The sequence below is a fragment of the Petaurus breviceps genome, unplaced genomic scaffold (assembly GCF_028583685.1).
Source record: "Petaurus breviceps papuanus isolate PSGF00001 unplaced genomic scaffold, PetGlider_PUasm1.0 220, whole genome shotgun sequence".
NCBI classification, from domain to species: Eukaryota; Metazoa; Chordata; class Mammalia; order Diprotodontia; family Petauridae; genus Petaurus; species Petaurus breviceps.
Genome location: NW_027185876.1, coordinates 12,256,505 through 12,265,095, shown reverse-complemented (window position 1 = coordinate 12,265,095; position 8,591 = coordinate 12,256,505).

Below are 8,591 nucleotides of genomic sequence, written 5' to 3'. Positions count from 1 at the left end.
CTGCAATAAGCACCGAGACCTTTTTACCCATCACAACTCATGGTCCCTCTGTGATTTCCCAGTCTGTGCTGGGCTTCTCAAAGGCATTTTCCTTCCCAATTATAGGAAAGCTAAAAATTCTATGGTAGGCATATATAACCAAGCATTCACTCTAAATCACCTGGAGATAGAAATGATTGTTTTTCCAATGTTGGCTATTTAAAGTAGATAAATGTCTGACTTCAGAATTTTTTGGTGAATCTGACAATTTCAAAGACAAAAAAATCCATTCTTGATATAAACTGGTACTTCTGAATTGTTGTCAGGGATACCCATATTTTATCTTTTTTTTTCCTGTGAGAGAGAGTATGTTAGCATTGGTCCATCTGTCTCTTTTGCCTTGTTGCCCCTTTGACCAACAACATAATTTTGCACCGTGAGATTACTTTATATTAATTCTATCTTGCATAATTCTATTTACACAGTATTTCTCCTATTAAAATATTAGTTCCTTAAGGGAATATCTTGATTCCCAGCATTTAGAAACATAATGTATTTCGAATAAATGTTTGTGGGAAGCATGAACACCAAAAATAAGAAAGCATCTTCCCTTCTCCTTTGCAGAGGTCAATTTTTCATGAGTGTGGAACACAAGTAATTTCAAAATTTCAATAAAATGATTGATATTGTTCACTTTTTCCTCTTCTTTTTCTTATTTTTTTAATTGAATTGCTCTCTAGGTCAAGTAAGGGATACTGGGATTAATTTAAGTAATATAAAAGCTACAGATATACATTGAAATATTTTAAAAAATAAGTTATGTGAAAATAGAATCAGAGATTATTAGAATCAAATTATATTGGAACTAGAATTCCCTTTACAAGATGACTTAATCAGTCCTTCAGTCAATAAGCATTAATGAAGTGATTATCATGTTCCAGGAATTGTACTAAGTAAGGTTGTGAGTGGAAGGGTAAGAAAGTTTCTCCTTCCAAAAAATATCTCTGAGAAGAAGTCATCTAACTTTTGAATAAATTTTTCCAACTGTCATTGATGTAGTTCACTCAACATTTAGAAAGCCTGTCATTGTTAGGAAGTTATTTTTGAAAGTAAAATTCATCTTGTGGTCTTCTTGGCCTCATTAGAACCATGTTACAGCCAAATTAATTTAACAGCGACTCAAGACTTCTGTGTTTGGAAAATGTGCCTAGTGTGTGAAGCACTACAGGAGACATAAAATTATGCAAAGGGGAAAATTACATACTATAATGGATCTATGAACTCAACAATATGAGTATTCCCTTTGACACTTCAAACATTAGCCCTCCATTCCTGCTCATTCCATGTGACCAATTCTTATTCTTATCTCATGTTCTTTCATAAATTTACCTCAAAGGATCAATTCAATGTATTTCATGTCTTCTTTATGTTATATTGATATTCCTTCAAACACTCTAACCAAATGTCTTTATCATCTATCCATATCTATGTCTATAGCTACATCTATGTCTATGCCTAGATCTAGATATATAGATAAATAATGATGTTCCCTCTAACAACTTATCTCCCAGTTGCTCAATTTATGTATTTCCCATGATCTTTTCCTCCACACCATCTCAGCTAGAAATATACAAAATAGCTGTAACCTTGGTCTTCCAATACACACAAATATACCACTGCTATATTCATAAATTCATAGATTACCTTATTTGATCACAGTATGTTGCCATTTCATGGCTCCCTTGCCATATAATCACAATCTCTGGTTTTTTTTTTTCATTTTTGCTATTATCTAAAGTCCCTCAATCTCTCTGTTCTTTACCAGGCTGTCACCCCTGAAACTGGCTATACTCCACTCCCTTACTCATCTTTACCCCTTAGTGAGCCAGTTCAATTTCACAGCATCTTTTTTCTATAGTCCTTTGCCCTCTTAGACTATTACCAATTTTTTTTTGTCTGAGGCACAGTGGGAGAAAATCACAATATAGTGTTGAATGAGTTACATACAAATTTATGGTAAATAATTTTAAATGACATCATGGTATCCTTTTACAATTCCAAAATTGACATCCTATGTTATAGTTCCAGAATTGATATTATAATAGTTTTTCCAAACCTTGCCATTCCTCCTCAAAGCTCCAATAGATCCCCCTCCTTCCATCCTTTCTGCTAAGTACCTTTCCTTCCATTTCACTGGGGAAAAAATGAAGTTGTTAGCTGCAAGCTTTCTTCTCCCCTCTTATCTTACTCAGATACCTTTTGCAACTATGTCCTCCTTCTTCAATGACTCACATAAAAAGGGGAGCCTTTTCCTCACCTAAACCAACCCCTCTACATCCACAGGTCAAGTCATCCATAGCATTCCTTCCTCTCATTTGCAGTAGACTGGTCCTGTATCATTCATAATCTCTCACTTCTTTTCAATATCCCCTTATTTACTGGCTGTTTTTCTATTGTCTTCAAACTCGTCTATGTCTCATTTATTCTGAAACAAAACAAAAATTCACTTATTCCATCCAGTCTCCTTAGCTAGCATCCCATATAGGGCAACTAGCTGGCACAGTGGATAGAGGGTCATACCTGAACTCAGGAAGATTTGTTGAGATCAAATTTGTCTTCAGACACTTACTAGATGTGTAAGGAATGACTAAGGAAGTCATTTAACTCTGTTAGCCTCAGTTCCTCACTTGTAACAAGAACTTGGGAAGGAAATGGAAAACTACTCTAGTAGCTTTGCCAAGAAAGCAGGGTCACAAATAGTTGAACATAAATGAACAACATCATCTTCCCATAGTTCTCCTTATATTCCTTTTCTCTCTCACCCTCCTCTTAATTCTAAACAATCTGGCTCCTAATCTCATCATTAAACTTAACCTGTTCTTTTGGAGTAGTCAAAGATCTCCTAGTTGCCAAATAGAAAGGCCTTTTCTGAATTATCATTGCTCTTAATCTAATCAGTATTTAACACTGTTGTTTACCTTGTCTCTTTGGTACTCCCTTCTTTGTTTGTTTGGTTTTTTTTTTTAAGGCTAGTAAAGTTAAGTTCTCCTTTCTCCTTAAATACTCTTCAGCCCCCTTTGTAGGTCATGCCCACTAATTGTGGATTTCCTCATGGTTCTGTTCTGGGTTTTCTTTTTCTTCTGATGGGGATGAGATCTGAATACCTAAAACAAAAAGACTATGCCTGTGGGATATGGACCCCAAAAAAGAAAAGCCCTGAACTTTCCCATGTTGCCTAGGCAATGGACCCTTCTCAGTTAATTAACTACATTTTTATTGTCTGCACCTGGTCCCACCCTAGACCTCTACTCCTTAATTCCTTCTAGACCCCTTCCACTGGTGCACTCAGTCCTTCTGGGTCCTTCTTTGTTACCTCACAGTCACCCAAGACTACTAGTGCACTCCCATCCAAATCTTCCCACTCCATAACCACTGAATATAAAATCCATGTTGCCTCCACTAAAGTGCTCAAATTCCTTAGGAATCTGGCCAATATTGTGAATTTTTAGAAACGTGCTCAGCCTTAGAGGTGTTCTAATAAACCTTGTCTTTGACTGAAAGAAGGGTTGGGTCAAATTCATTTGAGGCAGGAGCTGGGCATTGTTATTTCAGAGTCCCAGAACCCCTAAAACTCAACATTTCTATACTATATCACTTGGTCATATCATCAGCCCTCATGGATTCAATTATCATCTATGCTGATGATTCGCAGCAAATTTCCTTAAGCAGCTCTAATCTCTCCTGACTTTGAGTTTCACAGCTCTAAATGCCTGTTGAAATCTAGAACTGTATGTCCCATAGAAATCTGTACCTCAACATATCTGTAATGAACTTATCTTTTCTTCCAAGCCACTCCTTCTTCTTAACTTCCTGACTACTTTTAAAGTTACCACCATATTCCTAGTCACCCATGCTTGCAATCTTCATGTCTTCTCCAACTCTTCCCTCCTCATCCCTCATATCCAATCCATTATCAAGACATGTCAATTTCACTTTTGTAATGCCTCTGATATATCCTCCCTTCTCTTTGACACTGGCACCACTGTGGTACAGGTCCTTAATACCTCAGGCTGCACTTTGCAATAGCTGAATGTATTCCCTGCCATAAGTCTCTCTCCACTGTAGTCCATCCTTTACCCAGTTGTCAAATAATCTGCCTAAATGACAAGTCTGTCTATGTCATTTCCCCATTCAATATATTCCAGTGGTTCCCCATGACCTCCAAGATTCAATATGAAATCCTCAGTTTGGTGTTCATAGTTCTTTAACAACCTAGACTCCTCCTACCTTTTTCAGTATTCTTACACCTAACTCCCATGTACTCTGTGATCCAGTGATACTAGTATCATTGCTGTTTTTTACACAAGACAATATTATCTCTCAACTGTGGACATATTCACTGTCTGTCCTTTATGCATATAATTTTCTCCCTACCTCTCTTTGCCTCCAGTCTTTCATGGATTTCCCAAATTCTAGCTAAAATTCCACCATATATCAGAAGCCTTTCTCACTTTATCTTAATTATTATACTATATCTCTCTTGATTATCTCCAACTTATTTTGTCTATGACTATTTGTACATAGTTGTTTGCATGTTGTTTCCCCCGAGTAGATTGTGTGATAGAACAAAATTGCCTGGGACCTGATTGACCTCAAATTCTCAGACAGAGCTTCCCTCAATACATCCTAGCCAACATGAGGTAAGTACAGGGCAAGACTGCTATGGGAATGTGTTGGTCTCAACTTCTCTGATGTGGCTTCCTGGTTATCTAAGATCATAAATATTTCTAGTTGATTTGTTGGGTACAAAGAATAATAAGTCAGCATACCTTGACAACTTACCCACCAGATGTGTTTCCAGATGGAGATAAGGGAGGCTGTGACCTGAGAAGGTAAGTGTCACTGTATCCTTGTTGCATATTCTTGGTGTCTTAAGGTAAAGTAAATCTTCTTTTTTCAAATAGTCAATGAGTTGTGAGTTCCTTATTTTGTTCCAACATCAAAACTGAATATAGAGCGTACTGATGTGAGATCTATAATCTGACAAATTCAGAGCTCCTTGACTATAGGAGCTGTCTTCTGCCTTTCTTGGTATCCCAAGACTTTTTCACAGTTCCTGTCACACAGTAGGCACTTTAAAAAATCTGTACTGTCCTTTGCATGTGTGGCTCCATTACTTTTCCACAAATCTCTGTTTGCAATGTGCTGTTGCAGCCTGCTTTCACCCATGATATGTCTCTCCATGTCCATTCTGGAGATCTTGAACTTAAATTTTTGGAGGACTCTAGTATTCCTAGACTCCTGGTTATTCAATATTATATTACAGTGATTGTTTTCAGAAACATGGACCTTTGATCTATTGAGAAGTTTGATCTCATTAGAAGACCTTCATCATTTCTCAAAGGGGATTCAATTCTATTCACTTCCTCTTATTCAATTGGGGATCAAGGTCATTTCTTTTGCAATGACTGTCTACCATACATGTACTGATGGATGAAAGCTATATTAGAGTTCTTAATATATAGGTGGTTGCAGAGACTCCTGAATAATTAATGAGTATTTTCCAGGGACTATGAACTTGCATAGGAAAAAATACATCATTATTTTCACTGGCCTTTTGTTTCCTTTGTTATTGCAGTTATTTTATTTTATGCATTTAAAATATTATTTTAAGATCAGGTCCACAGGCTTCATCAGATTGTCAAAGGAGTTTAGAACACCAAAAGAGGGGAGTGATGAGTTGACCATGTAACTGTAAAAGGGATTAATATAAAAATAGCTGTCATCCTTGCACAGGTTTCGAAAAATTCTAAAGCAATCTTTCTGTTCCTTGCAATGGCAGCCCCTAAGAGGCAGAGATTATTGTGAAGGGAAAAAAAAAAGGTGGGGGGAGCATTTGAAGGAAAGACAGAGGATGTGTCCAATCTTTCTCCTCCAGTCCCCATTTTCATTATCATTGATGCAATTATCCTGTTAGTACTAACCTTCTGGACTGTATGCTTACCTCTTTGCAGGCGAGTGGGGGAATGTTTGGGCAGATTTTTGTTTTGTTTTGTTATATTCCTTTTATTCTTGTAAGTTTATCCCCCCCTACAAATATATCCACTTTTCATCTCTACTCTTTACCCTAGCCTTGGGCCTCCTACAGTGGATCTGTGGACCACCCCTTTCCCCATTGACTTGAATATCCTTGCTGGTTATAATTTAAGATCTGATGATGTGACACCAATGATGCTGGTGAATATTTATGACAGGGTGATCCAGGGTGGCATGGCCACATAGAACACAAAGCACCTGGCACCTCCCAGGCAGTAACGAGAGGGCTTCAATTTGCATTTTAACCTCACCTAATATAAAATATTAATAAAGCTATGCAGGAGGGGCAAACATTTTGATAGCAGTATGACTTCTTTAATTATAAAAGTGAAGAATAGACAGTTCAGAGTAGAGATTTGGGGTCTAAGAAAAAAAAGAAGCCCTTGATTTTTTTTTCATTTTTTTTTCCTTCTCCTTACATGAACTACTTCCCTCATGTGGATCCTGGCAGGCATAAATGAAAGCATTGTTCATCATGGAATGAGGGTTCTGAACATTCTGAACATAAGCCTGTGTGAGCAGAAGAGAAATGTACCCCTTGTTACTCAGTTTTGTTGTCAGGAAACCTCCATTCCCACATGTTGAAGAATGGCATGACTGCATATGGAACCAAATGGGAACATTAATTAACACTTTGGAGTTGAATACAAATCACTATATAACCTCTTTCACAAGTGTGGCTATTTCTGAGCCAAGTGGCACTTACTTCATTTCTTTGTTTTGCAGTAGAAAATTACTTTTGTTATTGTTTAGCTTGAGGACTAGCACCAGAGAGGGGATGAAGAGCTGAGTTTTAAGGCCCCAAAATACTGACTTTAAGGCACTAGACTGGCCCCCAAATACATATATAACTCTAGGAAATTCACATCTCAGTAACTTCAGTTGCCCATGAAACTCTCTAAGATTCTCAGCCACAGAGAAAATTAATTTCCTGGCACAGTAAGCATTTAATAATATTTTTTGACTACCTCCACTTGTAGAGGGAATTTCTTCACCAAGGAATTGCCTATACCAAAAAAAATCATAAGATGATTGGTATGGCTGGGGAGAGAGAGGAACGGGGAGGAAGATTTTACTTTAGCAACTGAATGGAATACCGGATAATGAAGCACCTTGGCATAAAGATGACATGGGTTCAATTCTACCTCTGACTCATATAATCTATGGGACTATGGAATTCTATTAAACTAGTCAGGGCCTGATTTAGCTTTCTAAGAATATTTATTGCATCAGAGGAAGATGCAGGTGTTTCCTCACACTAAAGAAACCACAAGTCTGGACAAAACTCAAAACAATATTTAGCTTTGAAATAAACTGAGATAAATTTATATGATAAAAGCTTATTGTATTGGCATATTTTTTCATGCCTATAAAAATGCTGACTGCAGCATGTGATGTTGTGTAGGATTCCATCATATCATTAAGCTCTTTGACCCGACAATGTAAATTAAAACAAGTGATGAACAGAGAATCACATCAAAGAGCCAAGCAGTTTTGTTGCCATGAAGCTGTTCAATAATGACTGATATCAATCCCTGTTTGACAGAATTGGAGGTCCTTTTATTATTATTATTATTATAGGGGAAGGGGACCTATATAAGCATCAGTGACACTCGGGGAGTTATATTCAAAGGATAAAAGCCATTCTGTTTACACTAAAGGAACAAAAACAAATGACAAGTTTGGGATCCATGAAATGACTACCTTTATTGGTAATCAGTAAATAATCTATCATGTTTTCTTGAGACAACAAGGTGATATGAATAAAGAACACAATTAAAATGAAAATGTCAATCTTCATGTTTTGTATGTCATTTTTAAGGACTAGTAGAAGTACATTAATTACATATGAATTAAGCTCTTGATTATGCTTGAGGGAATATCTAGAAACCACAGAAATCATCATCATTTTGACAGAAAATCTCTACTATACTCTACAATGCTATGTTTCTCTGAATAAAAAATTGGCTTCTGTTTAAGCAACAATTACTTTTTTGGATCATGAACAGACCTGAAAATAATATCATCAGAAAGAAGAGATTTGACTTCAGATTTTACCAGCAAGATAAAAAAACTGTATCAGCTTTTGGTTTTACCAACAACTGACACTTCCCTCTTTTATTAAATATCATTAGAGAAAAAAAGATAGAAGGAAAATCTTCCATGATAGAGATCCTGAAAATTGTGTAAGTTCAAATAAATGTTTCACTATGTTATGAAAAGTTTGTATATAAAATTAATAGGGTGAAGGTAGAAAGGGAGCATTATTATAATTAAAGTATTGTCTTTGGTCCTTCTAGTATTTTGTCTTTTTATAATATAGATCAGGGGTGAGAGATCTGAGGCCTCAAGGCCATGGGTTCTCAAGTGCAGCCCTTTGACTGAATCCAAACTTTCTTTCTTTGCTTCCTTCCTTCCTTTCCTTCCTTCCTTTCTTCTCTCCCTCCATTTCCTTCCTTCCTTCCTTCCTTCCTTCCTTCCTTCCTTCCTTCCTTCCTTCCTTCCTTCCTTCCTTC